The sequence below is a fragment of the Aptenodytes patagonicus genome, chromosome 3 (assembly GCF_965638725.1).
Source record: "Aptenodytes patagonicus chromosome 3, bAptPat1.pri.cur, whole genome shotgun sequence".
NCBI lineage: Eukaryota > Metazoa > Chordata > Aves > Sphenisciformes > Spheniscidae > Aptenodytes > Aptenodytes patagonicus.
The window spans coordinates 84,211,125-84,226,351 of NC_134951.1; positions in this window are offsets into that span (position 1 = coordinate 84,211,125).

Below are 15,227 nucleotides of genomic sequence, written 5' to 3' on the forward strand. Positions count from 1 at the left end.
GCTGTGCGGCACTGCCGTCCTCCAGCACGTGCCGAGCTCACCTCGGCCGTGGGCAGGTCCCCGGCATCTGGAGGGGAGCAGGCAGCTCCTCCCAGCCCCCACTGCAGAAGTGCTCAAACCTCTGAAATACTGCCATGCCAGGGGAAGGCGGGCAGGGACAAACTTTGTATAATGGAGTGCCGTGGGGCCAGCTTGCCAGGAAAGTCAGCATGCCTCGCCTGAGGCTGAGCATAAACCTCTCTCTTCCTCCTGGCAGGAGCGCAGCTGTGAGAGGACAGGAGCCCCGGAGCAGAGCTCTGTGCCAGCTGTGTGCCCGGGAGCAGGGCGTGCTGCCACCTGCAACCACCCCAGCCCAAACCTCTCCCCCGGAGCTGGCCGCAGCCAGCAGGCTGCGTTGTGTGTTTGGCTGCGGGTCCCTGTCCCACATGCTCACCACCCTGCTACGAGGCCGTTATTTATTCCTCACCCAAGAGCCTTAATGAACTGATTACATTCCAACTGTTGGGATTTTTTTTTAAGGAAGGTCAGTGCTCACAGATCATCTCCCCAGCTAGGCAGGGGTGCACTCATCCTCTGTGGAGCATCCCTCATATTCAAAAGAGAGAGAGAGTTGTGTTGGGTTTAGTTGAGGAATGCGAGTGAGAGCACACTGCAGTTATGTTCCCAGCCCAGCTTGTTATTTTTTATGGTTCCCATCCCCAACAGAGGACAATGGCTTCTGTTGCTCTTACAGTCCATGGGAAGCTGATGTTTGACAGTACACTCCCAACACTTATGTTTTGTTTTTCTGTTTGGGTTTTTATTTTACTGTTGAAGTTAGGATTTTAGCTTTTTTTTATTGTTGGGGGGCTTTTTAATTGCTTTCTCCCCTCCTCCATACTTCATTCTTTTGGCATAGGGCTGCCACTCACCAGCTGTTCACAATTCCTTCACCCCTTCTGTTTTTCAGTACCACACTACCATGACATCATAGACTCAAAGGACATTTTCTTCCTTGCAGGAGGCTTTCCATGCCCATTGAATACATTTAATAAAAATATTTTTCTCTCTCTTTCCTACCTTGGAGGAAAGTTATTATATCTGTTCTCCTCACATAATTCAGATTGGCCAGTCTGTCATCCTCAAAATGCCTGAGTTTGATTTCTTGACTGTTTTTAGATCCTAGGATGACTGATCTTCCTCTCTCCTTGATAGAGCAAGCTCATCCACAAGGTGAGTACTCAATAGTTACTTTTCAACAAAAAGTTCACTCATCAACTCATAAATCTGGTCTCCTCTCACCTGCCCTTTGCATTTTGTTTTGTGTAACTGGATTTTTTTTCTAGTCTGAAACTTAACCAAAAATCAGCCCATTCCCACATATCGGCAAACGGTACCCAGAAGAGGCAAACTGGAATGACATTGTGAAGCAATTGGTTACAGCAGAGTCATCTGCTGAAGGGAGGGAGAATAGCTATCGCTCGGTGAGGTGCAGAGCATGGCAACTCCCACCGTTGCTAATGGGAGAAGAGGCTGCTGAGCTCCTCTCAGGAATGTACTGTTTTAATTTCTAATTGAGTTATTTGTTCACTTGTTAAAGAACTCATCTCTTAGGGCAGTGACTCTCAAAGACAATAATAGTGGCCGCATGCAGCCACCGGGGAATTCATTGCAGCCACAAGACAAAAACTTGCTCTGATTGTTCAGTTCTGTTTTGACTTAAACTGTCAAAACTGTGGCCACCATTAATTTACTGTGATGGCACGTGTCACAGCTGCTTGTCTGAGAGTCGCTGGTTAGTCCTGTCTCTCTTTTAGGCACTTGGAGCAGGAGTTCCCAAGCTGCAGCCTAATGGGCCATGTCAAGTAGTCTGCAAAGCCGTACTAACATTGCACATTGGCATTGTCTCTCTAATGTTTCAGTTAAAAGTGCTTTGAGAAGGATTGCGACAGGCTGCGGGAAACACGAGGGTGCTCTCCAGAGGAAACGGGGACCACCAACCTGACAGGTCAGGTTTGGTCTCAGAGCACATCTCTGCCAGTCTCCGCTCCCAGGTGAGCAGTGCCTTCTGCTGGCCAGGCTCCCTGTCCCTCACTTGTGTCTTCCAGATCCATCCTTTGCCTGTGGAGCAACCTCGCAGGCACCAAAGCAACCCCCAAACTTGTTTTTCTAAGGCGCTGGCCATGTCAGACCTTGTGTGCAAAAAAGACCCCTCCAATGACTCCTAATCCAAGAGCCTCTTACAGCCAGATTGACTCAAAACCAATCCCCTCCAAAAAAGATCCTACTGATGAGATGGCTTCTCTTTCATTGCTGCTAGAAAAGGACAAAACTAAACACATCAAACATACTTAGTTTCCAAAGGCAAAGTTGCAAAATGTAGCACAAAAGATAGACGTATATCCATTACTTTTACTACTTTTACTACTTTCTTGTCTTTTTCTTTGATCCTCATCCAGCTTCTGGAGGAGCCATTGTGCAGGGAGCATCAAGAGCAGATTTCTGTGGTAGGAAGTACAGGACAAAATCTCCCTTCTTTTATTGCACATGTACTATACTGTTCCCTTACCATAAAACTTTTTATGAGGATACTGTTCCGCATATGAAAGTTTCTTTCCTGTAAATGATCAACTTTGTATTATTTTTTTATTATTTGTCCACATATCATCAAACCCCCTTGTTTTAACACCCTCCCCCTAAAGCCCAGCTTTATAGAAGTATTTGCTTGTATGGCTTAGGCCAGTACTTGCATGTGGTTTAAGGCTTGCAAAAAAATAACCAAAAAGAGCAAAAGAAACTCGAGTGCTTTGACTTTAAGGAAAAACATTGACTATGGACAAATATTAGTAATATCGTAACCGTGAGATAAGAAGGTATTGATTTGCTATTGATGGTCTATATGAGAACTGCTTGGAAAAGGTAAATAGGGGACCCCTGAAATTCCTGAGACATGACCAAGCAGTCGGTTACAAATACTTCTTAGAAAACACTGCAGCCCAGGCAGAGTGGAGGCATCCAGGAAAGGCTGCAGGTGAGTTGAGTAACTGTTGACCAAGGAAAGTCAGCAGCAACCCAGGTAAGTCAAGAGCAGCAGTGGGAAGCAGACTCTGCTCCTGGGTTTGGTTCTCTTCCCAGGGGGAAGCTGGGCTAGACTCCCTGCAGAAGAGGTGACAACTCAGGACTGGTGAAGCTTGGATAAGGAGACGCCAAAGGCTGCCATATGAGTTACTTTGTTTTAGGAAGAGAGTTTTACCTTTCTGGCCTCATGAGCCCTTTCAGTATTCGGAGAGACAGTCTGGGGGGGTGTGCATGATCTGTGTAGGACATGTGCAGGGGCTGGATATGATCTCCACGCACAGACCTGTGGTGTAGCATGCAGCCTATGTCTGTTGCTGCTTGAACCTCTGTTTGTCTTCTCCACAAATGCTGGGGAGTCTCCAGGGCTATGTGTGGTGAAGGTATCTGGGTCTGCAGCATCTGCAGTGGCTGATGGAGGTTACTGTCCTGCCTCTGAGCTATGAAATTCTCACAGTCCGCCTGAACAAAGCTCCTGGGAAAAAGAGGTGTTGTGTCTATGGCGATGCCCTCATTTGCTGGTGACGGAGGAACACGCTGCTGGCACCAGGCTGCTGTGCCTGTCCCTGGCTGCTGACAGAGCCCCTCATCTGCTGCCTCTAGTTCCTCTCAGGTGGGTGGCATGTGTAAGCAAAATACACAGGTGGCGTAAGTCCCTTGAAGTCTGTCTTACTCCTTCCTGGCATAGAATCATAGAATCATTAAGGTTGGAAAAGACCTCTAAGATCATCGAGTCCAACCATCAACCCAACACCACCATGACCACTAAACCATGTCCCTAAGTGCCTCATCTACACTTAAATACTTCCAGGGATGGTGACTCAACCACTTCCCTGGGCAGCCTGTTCCAACGTTTAACCACTCTGTAGACATGTAGAGGCTGAGTTCAAGAGGTCCAGGAAGCTGCCTGTGGCCAGCTGGGACTGAGAGCCCCGACCCTTCCCAAGGATGGGGAAGGCAGCCCTTCCTTCACTCTCTCAAGCAAAACAAAAAACAAGGCTTACTCTTTTTAAGGGTCATTCTGGAGCTCTTATTGAGGCAGTTGACCCAGTTGTGTCTGGCGCTGTAAATTACGCAAAGGAAATGTAGGTGCTTCTAAGATAAGGCAGCAGCTAAGTCTGTGTTTTGGGGGTTTTTTTCAGTCATTACTTTGGGATTTTTTTAACATGGGAGCCTGTTTTCCCTAAGTCAAAACCTCTTCCAGTTCACATCCCTCCCCCCCCCAGCCACAATGTAATAAAATGAAGCTGGCTCAAAATACCTCTGTAATACTCCCTAAAATGCCATTAAGACCCCATGTCTTCTATGGCAAGTCACTTTCAAGGCTGAGACATATATCTATTTTGTGGGATGCTGTGGGCTGGGCTTTGATGGGTGCATGCATCCATGGGCACGGAGCTGCAAGGTCAGAGTGCGAATCTTCCAACTAAGCAAGTTCACCTTCATCCAGAATAGCTCCTGCTTTCAGCAATGAAGGCAGCTTACATACTGTGAAACTGTATGAAGGAAACCCAAAGACTGGAGGGTGTTTTTCCCTAATAAAAATTAGGTTTGGAAATGTACCAAGCTGACAGCGGCATAAGGGCATAGAGCAGCAGCACATGAATGCAGTACAGGGAGTTCTCAACTGCAAAAGGATTCAGAGGACAAAAGTCTTCTCTTTCAGAAAGGATGAAGGTATCTGACATTTTAAGCCCAAATCGGATCTTACTTAATCTGTTTCATCACAGATTTACTTTTTTGCACCTATTTCTAGCATGTATATGACATGCCAATTAGAAGAGGCAGCTGTGCTGGAGAAACTAGGCTGCAAAGTAACCGTGTCCGCTGCCTAACACCAAGCACAAGGGAGAGGCATGGCAGCTTGTTTCTGAGCTTATCCTAAATCCTTCGCTCCCCCAGAAGTGCTGGGGGCTCACAGGTGAAGCTGGGACCTCTCCAGGTGAGAAGGGTGTTGGGGAGTGGGGCCAGCTCTGCCGACTCCCCCGTGTTCGCCTGCAGGAGCGAAAGGTCTGCAGCGACTCTGCCCTTCCATGCGATGGAGGGAGCTGGGGGTGCAGCCTCAGTGCTTGTGAATCCATAGCTGTGCACCAGTATTTCGTGCTTCTGTGGCACATCTGATATGATCAGTTTTGTTTTCAAGTACTGCTGTGGAGATTTGTTGTCAACTTCTTCGTTGCGTCCTCATGCTGTCGTCCTCCCCTCCCCTCCCTGCCCTCCACCCCCTTATTAGTGCCCCCTCCACCTTCCCCCTGCTCGATCGCACTTAACAAGACAGTCTGAATTTTCCATATCTACTTTTTTTTTCTCCCCCCCCTCTTTTGTCTTCTGGTAACAGCGTTTGGCATTTCCTGGACAGCCTGTACTCCATAAGGCCTCAGTGTCTGAATACGAGGACGGCTTGAATGTTGCCTGCTGAGACTGAAGAAGAACTTGAGTGAAAATAATCCTCTCTTTTGTTCCGCTTGGGTTGCTTTTTGTTTGCCTGACAGATGTTCGGCCCCTGTGCGTGTGCACGGAGCGGCTCCTCCGCCGGGCCCTCTGATCCGCCAGCTTATTGATTTCTGCCTATCTGTGCAGCTTGTCTCCAGCCCTTACAGATGCGAGGGCTGCAGCCCGGGCGGCAGCCCCTCTCCTTTGCACACAAATAGGGCAATCCTCTATTGTGAGGGGGCTGGCGGCAGAGAGCTGGCCTTGCTCCCTCTTGAGCCGTTGTGACAAATTCAGGCGGGTTTCGGGGGGCAGAGGGGAGATGCACGTCAAGCACCAAGCCGCAATGCTGTATTTTGACATGTCGTGACACACTATCGTGCAGGTGCCCGAGTAAACGGGAAGGAAGAGGCTGTGGGCAGAAAGGCCTCGGAGCCTTGCACTGTGCCTGGGTGTTATCTCAAGTTCGTATTTCAGTCACTTGACTGATGGACACAGGGACCAAAGCTGTCGCCAGGGAAAGCCGTGTAAACCGCGGTACTTGCTATTGCCCTGCTCCTCCTCCATGGCACTGCTGCCCGCTGCTCCGAGTTTCACTGACTGGCCTGGCCACACAGTCACTGCGTCTGAGACTTTCAATCTTGCAATTAACAGCCTTGTAAGCCACTTGTAATGCTGTTCTTCCATCTTGCTTTTTTTGTTTTGGCTTGATTTTCTGCCTCCTGAGTAGTGATGCAAGGACTCTGTCAGCAGAAAGGTGTCAGGGTGCTCTGCGAGGGAGGCACGCTGCAGACCTGCATCCGCATTTCGGCATACAGTTGTAGGCTCACTTTGCTGTTGACAGCAGTTTGGCTTTTATTTGTCCCCTGACATATGTCTGCAGAGGTCTGACCTGCCACTGGCTCTAGTGCTCTGGATGGAATGTGGAAAACGAGGCGGTTGTTTTGCCACACTCAGCTGTCTCCCCTCCATCAGCCCATGCCCCTAGAAAGCAGTTGTTGCGCGCACTGCCCACCACCTCCCTGTGACAGCAGCTCTTCACTGGCGTCTTTAATGCACGTGCAGAGCGGACACACTCTCAAGGTGCATCCCGTTCTCTGGGGCTGGGATAAGGGCTATAAGGGCAGTGCCGGAGTGTGTGTCTCCCACCCTGCCAACCTGTTACATGCCTTGCACCTACAGTGAGCTCGCTGTCTGCAGACCAGCTTTTCTGCTCTGTATCACGTTGCCCTGCCCTATCTCCCCTCTCCCTAAAGTGTATCACGTACCATCGTGCATGTCAGAGCCTCTAGAGCTATGACTGCGCGGTGGCTAGGAGAGGGACGTCCTTTGATGTCACTGATGCTATTAGGCACTAGGTTGTCATTTAATACCACAGTAGTTGGGCACCAGCTTATTGAAAACTTAGCTAGCTATGTGTTAATGACCTGTTGCTTGACAGGATATTTTACCCCACAGAAACAAATACGGACACGTTCATTTGTAGTGCTACGGAGTTCATCCATTCTCCTCCTGAAGTGTTGCTCTTTGCTTGCAAGGGTTGGGGTAGCTCGGTTTGGACTTGTTAAGGCAAAACTCCCACTGACATGTAGTAGGCTGTTGGATCTTCCCGAGAGGCTGTCAGAGCTGGCAGCGATCCTTCACATGGTGTCAAGTTATTTATACTAACGTGAAAAGCAGGCAGGGAAGGAAACTGAGTTTGCAGCCTGTGGTGGCCTGCGTTGCAGCTCCAGCTGCGTTACGGTTGCTGGATCTGGGACTGAAACCACAGTATGGTGCCTCCCAGTCCTCAGTGGCTGCTTCCCATCGACAGCTTACTGGGACAGAGCTCAGTCAGAGCTGATGGCAAAGGAGATGTCTCTGTCTCTGTCTCTGTCTCTGTCTCTGTCTCTGTCTCTGTCTCTCTGAGAGACTTGGACAGCATCTGTAGGGCAAAGCAGATGTTCCACACAGCCACTGCCTGCATCTCTCTCAGTGTATTACGGCAGCACTGTAAGGGTCGCCTTCACGCTCATGGGTAAGACAAAAAACTGCTCCTCTCAGCATCAGCTCAGGTCTTGAGATTTCCTTCTCTGATGCGTGTGTCATGCAGTTCAAGCAGGGGTGTGTGTATGGGTCTTTAATTTAGGGAAAACAACATTGACAAGCCACAGCAGTGTATCAGTAGCTAGCAACTTTCATTACCCTCTTCGTTAGTCTTGGATCTTCCTTGACACATACGTGAAAATGAGGAAAAGGGGCTCATTTGGAAAGGAGAATAGCTTTGTAACATGCTCTCTGGTTTGACAAATGGGGCCTTGCTGAACCTGCTGGACCTTGTACTTGGCCTCTCTTTTGGTCAACAGAAGAGGATTGTAACTGCTGAGAATCATTCAATGCAAAGGGAATTTTGTCCTGGGAGTGTCACCGAAACACTCTGTTAGCTGGCTTGTGGCTTGGTGATGTTTAAGATGTGAGGCTCAACCTGCTAAAAACAAGTGATTTGGGGCTAGGCATTCACAGAGCTTGCCTATAGCAGGTTGTGGGGATGCCCAGCCTCCCAGTTCAAGCCAGAAAAGACTGCGGGTGATGTACGAACGATTCCTGACTGGAGGATGAAGGGGAGAAAAAATTCCAAAATCCACATCTATTGATCCTCTGAAGTCAGGGGTGGGGGGTGATAAAAACTTCCTCTGGCTTTCGGGTAGGAAATGCCTTGTGGGTGTGGGAGGATCAGCGAATACAGCCCTGTGCATCAGTCAGTACCTGCAGGACAACGTAATGCACCACCTGGCACAAGTGATTTGGTACACGCATATTTTTGCAAAGGCCATGTTGTAACTCTCTGTAGGCACCATTAAACCAGTACGGTGGGAGTTATGTAAAGCAGTTGCATTCCATAGGTGGTACCTGAAACCCAAGCTGCGCCCGTGCTGAGTGTTAGAAAGGGAAAATCAGTACTTGGATTAATTCCTTTGACTTGTCTTGTTTCTGCCTTTACTCTCACAGCCCTTCCCCTTGCTCCACACAGCCTGTGGGTGATGTTGTTGTTTGCAGGGCTGTGTGTGAGCTATTCTGTCACTTTTCTTTTAAAGCAGTTCTTTGAAATTCTGCTGCTTCTGTAATGGGGTTTAAGCGTGGTTGCGTCACTGTTGTGATGGTCTGTCAAGCCATCTAATTGGGTTGTCTCATTAAAACTTACAATCAGCGCTTACAAGGCAGCAATCCTGTAGTCCAATGCTGTAGCTAGAGCCACACTGGCTGACCAAGCGCCTGCACGTGGGTTGGGATGCGGATGCAGAGGTCGACGGGAACCTGTGTCTCTGTGAACTCATCCTACGTCTTCTAAGATGAAGCTTGAATGTATCAGACCACCTCCGACTTTACCTGCTCTGCAATGAGACTAACTGGAGCAATTCAGTTAAAATCAACAAATAGGTGGCTTTTAGTCTCAGTTCAGAGACAAGAATACTTCTGGGATCTCAACCTGGACGCTCAAGGACTAGTCTCTGCTGTCTGGCCTTGATGTTTCTTTTTGTTAGCGAGAGTGTGAGGAGGAAATGGTGCAAGAAAAGGGCAGATTTGTGTAGTCTCTAATAGAAACTAAATTCTTGGAGTAGCTCCAAAATGCATTTTGGCTTTAAATGGAAACAGTTTTTGAAAAAGTCCTCTACCTGTGCAGGTCAAAATATTAGTTAAACCACTGCAACTGCATTCTCTTACGAGAAGGACTTTTTTTTTTTAAGTCTGAGCCAACTAGGCAAAAGGACCTCACTTATTTCAGGAGCCTGATTCACTCTCCTTTTTTTAACTGCAATGATGACTTCTTCTAGCACCATAGTTGAATTTAACTGGGAGCATGAATCGGAGCTCAGAGCTCCAGGTCTGGGCACAGAGTGAAAATGAGAGCAGCTTTCCTGCCAACACCGGGCTTAAGCTGAACATGGGGTTTAAACTAAACTGCCAGAAACCACTCTTAAATGTTTGTGCAGGAGTTCTATGGGTTAAATTAGGCATGTGAATGCCTGCATATAGATGCTGCTTTGGCCACTGTGACTCCCCAGATGCTCGGAGGAGAGCATCTTGGCTGTTTGGTGCTTCACTGAGTTTGATGCAGAGTGTCCCTTTGATAGAGAAGCATCTTAACAGAGGTGAAGGGCACCACAGCCCCTGACTTCAAAAGCCGAAGAGCCAAACAAAATACACTTGATGGTTTAGATGTAATAGCCTGCACTGAATCAAGAGCCTGCCTGTTCGAGGCTGTAAGCTCAACAGCTCTGCACTGAGGGCCTGGAGAAATGAGAGGGAATCATGTTCCTGCAGAAATGCTTTTGGCTGTGACCAAGTGCATGCTCTGGCTGAAACAGGACGGCTGTCCAGGAGACACTGGCCACCCAGGCGACATCTTTAGAGAGTGAAGGAGTGTTGATAAACTTTGTTATGCATCAGTCTAACAAATGTGTAGCCCAGGCTGAGCCACATATCACACTGGTCTTCACATGAGCTTGTGTGAATTCTGTTCAGCATCACTTCACGTGCAATAGAGTGTGGACAGCAAAGTTTTCCTTCGCCTACCTCGCACGGTGATCCCCGTGTTGGAGTTGTATGAGAAAAATCTAAGTGTCACCACTGAAATCGTCTTGTTTGGTTGTGTTTTTTAAAGAGCCATTTAATGTAAAAGCCTCGCTAAGTACCAGCTGAAAACACTTTGCATCACCCTTTAAAATGTTCCTACTTCAAACTTTGTGGGTTAGCTCAGGGTGAGCACTTCTCTTGGCTTTTGTGAAAAGCCATAAAACCCCAGACTTTGTGGCTTAATTTAAATCAGAGAATGAAAACACACTGCGTGGGTCTTCCAAAGACAAATTATCCCTCATTTTTAAAAATCCCATCTAATTGTCATTAATCAAGCCATCCCCTGCACTAATAAGATGGAGGCAGGGAATGGAATGCCATTCCGGCTCAGGCAGCTGTTGCGCGTGTCAACCAGTTTCAAAATGCTTGGCAAAAGTTGTAAATGCAGTTCTAATGAGATCGACTTGTCTGCAACTAGCAAACAAATACCAGCCGCACCAAAATGTTTGTTTGCCATGGGACTTAATGGAGATTGTGTTAACCGTTCTGCATTCAAGGATACATGTCAAGAAAAGTTCAGATCAAGCATAAGGCAGTGACACTGGAATGCAGCTTTCTCCAAAACGGTCGCTTATATAAAACCTGAGAAAAAGCCTCTCCCTTCTCTTTTTTCCTCCCCCCTGCCCCCACCAGGCCTCTTAACTTTCTGCTATCTCAGTGCATGAGGTTCTTTGCAAAGGCTGCATAAGCAAGCTACAAACGGAAATACGTTTTCTATTGGTATGTTTGAGGATGGGCTCCTGATAGGGGATAGACTCCTGAGGCACTCTACAGCACCTCTCACCTCCCAGGTCCCCCCAGCTGGGTACGGCTCCATCAGCAGCCCAGGCTGGTTGTGGAGAAGAAGGGAAGAGGCACTCGGCTGAGCCACCCAAGGCCTCCAGTATGAGAGCATAGCGTTGAGAGACCAGTAAACAGCCTGATCATCCACCAGACCCGATTGCCAAGCTGATTACAGCCGGTTTTCACAAAGCCTGGTTAAACAGAGCATTGGTCCAGTGGGGTTGTAATCCTGTTCAGCTAAGCCACCTTAGCGGGCCAGGCACTGCAGATGTCACGTACCCACACCTGGGTGGGCACCTAGGTAAATCAGCACGCCAGTGACTTCTTGTAGAACCACCAAGGAGATCACCAAACTTGTGTGGCTGGAGAAAGCCAAGTGATGGAACTATCTAAATTTCAGCGAAGTCAGGTCTCAGGTAAGCCAAAAGCACTTTACCCCAACCATGAAGAATCTATAACACTGCAGTACAACTTGCGATCTTCCACGTCTTGTTCTTCTTCCTCAGCAAAAATGGGAATCCTGTTTTTTAACTTTCCTTTTATGGTTCTTTGATCAAAAGTACAGAGGACTGGTTGAATTTTTGGTACCATGACTATTCTCTTGCCAGTACCCCTTTAATGTGTGTCTTGTGCCAAAGAATATTAATTATTGTAGGCTACAGTGCAGTCCATCCCTCCCCCCACTCAAGCCTCTGAAATGAACAGTGAAGTTGAACTTTGCCAGCAACTGTTAGGAAAAGGGCCAAGAACAGCCTAACAGGAAAGATACTGAGGATTTTTTGTTTGTTTTTCTGCTAAACCATGTTTTTGTAATTATGAATACTTTGTTGAAATTGCTTTAGAAAAGGAAGTGCACGTAAAATGGTCCATACAATTAAACTAACTACATATTAGGGTTAAAAGAATATAAGGCTGGTCTCACTCTGTTGCACTCACACAGACAAAACCCCTTCTCAAAAGGAATTTGGCTTGAGAAGGCAGATCTGGAGACAAATCCTAGTTAACTTCAGGCCCATGTGCCATATTGTCTGGTTTATGACTGCCCCAAATGGCCTAAAAGCAAAGGACATTCACACTAAACAAAAGCAACGGCTGAAAGAAAGAGGAGGAGGAATTGGTAAGCTGTCATCTCCAAATCCCTTCTACTCAAAAGTCAGTTCCTGACTCTGGATCAGAAACCCTGAACAAGACAGCAATTACTTTACGTTCCTAAAACTACCTTCTACTAGACTCAGGAGAAACGGGACTACTTTATTTTGCTCAGATCCACACGAACGCTGCTTTACTCATTCCCCACTTGCTCCTGCCACTTCTCCCCAAGCTTAGGTTTGTAAAAAACCTGAATCGCTAAATTGAGATCGCTTGCCAAGGCAGCTTTCTCTTGCTTTCCAGGACAGATGATTCTGGGGTATCAAAAAATAGTTTTTCAAGCGTGGGAAATTACAACATTGTCCCCTAAGTAAATACATAATGTAAAGGAGTAAGTTGCAGTAGGGCCACTTCAAACTGCTATACTTCAAATATAGTTTAGAATATGTTTTAGAATTTCCATTTAAATGGTTTTCTCTAGGAAATGGCAATAAAATAGAACCAGCCCGCTCCTGACTCCCAGCACACAGAGGCATGTGTAGTGTTACAGGCATATCTCACTGTAAAAGGAAAAATGCCATCCTAGAGTGAGAAAGCTCAGTGTTTGGTTTATAAAACAACATTTTATGATTCAGCCTTAAGAAAGTCTTGGTTTTAATTAAAGGAGAATTAAACCTATCCTTGACTGATATAGTAAATTAAACTTTTAGAAGCATATATGCAACATATATGTCCTGTCAAGCACCTTCACTTTCCATAGTAACAAGCCCCCTCCCCTGTACACAAAATGGATTTGACGCATAAACAATATTGCTGAAAACATGTCCAAAAATAAAGCAAGGTCTACTTTATTACAAACTTAGTTTTTCAGGCCAATTCTGACCTTGTACGGTCCCTTACATAAGCAACAGTATGCTGCCATTTGGCTGAGATCAAAATAAAGCCTCCCATCTCCTCAATAAACAGTACCGCAAAGCACATTATAGTGGGAAACTGGTAAAGTATGTATGACTATTTTTACCCACACCGTGTGTAATTGTGTTGAAGCCTGTGATAGCAACTAACTATTGCCATCTTAAGGTGGCCCTTAGTATTGCTGCAGATGAAATCGAGCTAGCTGTTGCTGCTACTGTGCACTGTTCTTGTTATATACCCCGTCACTCACAAGTTCTTGAACAAGGTGCTTAGAAGCGCTCGCTCCAAGATTAGTCAAATCCTGCAGTACAGCTCTGTATGAGCTATTTCTCTATACAGTAAATACACACGTAACATGTTTAATATTAAGAAAAAGTATTGCAAGATAAACATTTTCCCTCTCCCTCCTTTCTCTTACATAAAATTGTGTTAAAGACATCTAATCCCTGGCCAAGTAGATCTGCCAAACCCAGACCTCTGCTTCTAGCAACCCTAAGTGGTATTGTTGCATTTGTTTTGCCTAGCTGTACCCCTATAGCCTACCTGCCTAGACAGTTCTGTAACCAGATAGTGCTCAAAGTGCTGCATAAACTATTAATTTACATTGTAGACATGGTGCGAGATGACTACTGACCTGATTTATACACAGGAAGTACAGGCACAGGACTAAGGAGAGTTGCAGACAGTCAGGGCAGCCCTACCTTCCAGCCCTAGGTGATGACAATCTTCGCAAACAAAGCTGAGTAACTTGGTGGGTTGGAAAAAAAAAAACCCAAACCTCTTGGCGCCTTTTGTCTGTAAGACACATCTGACAGATGTAATTTTTGAATGTGTTTTAATACTAATGAGCAAGCAAGTAACTTTTAGCTGAGGGGCCCGTGAACATTTTCGTACTCACACATCTTCTGTCACCCCTGCAACTCCCAACTCTGAGCATGAGCAGTGATGACACCAGGGAAGGGCATAACCAGAAGGTTAAAAACAAATTGGGAAACAAACCTTCCCACGTCACTGGTTCCAAACCCATCCACAGAAGGAGTGAATGCAGCGCTACCTTCTGTAAGAGAAATTTGGTGTTTTCAGCCCAATGGGCCTGTGAAAAAGCTCCATCGCCTGCTGGTGCTTCAGCCAGATGTGCTCTGCAGGGAAATGGAAAACTGAAAAGGATACAAAATGGCCATCTCATCTGCACAAGTGCTCCAACAGGATGGCACTGACACACGGTGGCAGGAAAACTTGCATCCCCGGTACCTGTTGTATCTCTTCTGAGATTGCAAATGAGACCTGAACACTCTGATCACCTTGCATTTCTCCTAAAACTACTTACAGAGACAGGCCTAGACACCTCAAACTGAAACAAGTAATTCCTAAAGTCTGTTGGACATGCATTTATTTTGCATGTAAAATTTACCCTTAAATATAAAAGCATCCAAATGCATCAATTTTTTTTTTTAATTGAATCAGTGCAACTCTCCTACACATCTGGCATCCTGCAAGAACATTAAATTAATTCAGGTACAAATTAGATAGCTCCCCTTCCCTTCACTGTTTAGATCTTGCATGCTGCAGACCTGTTGCAAAGGCAGGCACGTCAACTTGTTACCCTCAGCTGCTTTTCTTTGCAACTTAAATACTATTCAGTTTCCCTAGACTTCAACTCTGCATAAAGCTGTAACAGTCTATTGTGAAATACTTGAGCAATTCAACATAAATCTGGTATCAAAGATAGCCGAGCTTAAAGTGCTTTAATTGAATTTTATAGAAGTAACAGAGCATGTATTTAATCTGGTCTTGCTGAGTTGTACTTTAAATATACACAAGCTTTCTGTTCTTAGAATTATTGCACCATGTGCAGTTTGCTCAGTACAGAACAGCGTATAGCTACAGTCATTCATACAACTGACCTTGTCCACTTAAGGTGACTTTTGCAAATAATGTTAAACACCCCATTAAGTTACCTGAACCTGTATGGAAGTTCTGACTTGTGTGACCAAGCGACTTCAGGCCCAGTGTTACTCAGACCGGGAGGCTGTGCTCCTTCCTTACTGCCTAACCACCCAGGGATGGGGTGTTCCCTCCTTACTCTGCCCAGCAGTGGCACCCAGCGGTCGTTTTCATGAACGCTCTGGGAAACGGCTACTGTTAAGAGTTCCCACTCACTGGGTTTCCTAAATACAGCTAGTCAGTTTAAATGCCCTAGCTGTTTGACTCTTGAGGTTCAAAATGCTACCCACTGTTTAAACTGTCTAGAAAGCCTGAGACTACCATCGCTGGTGAAGACTAGCCAGAGCTAGGAAAAAAGCACAGCACCTGAAATGCTGCACAGAAGGCAGTCAGCCGCC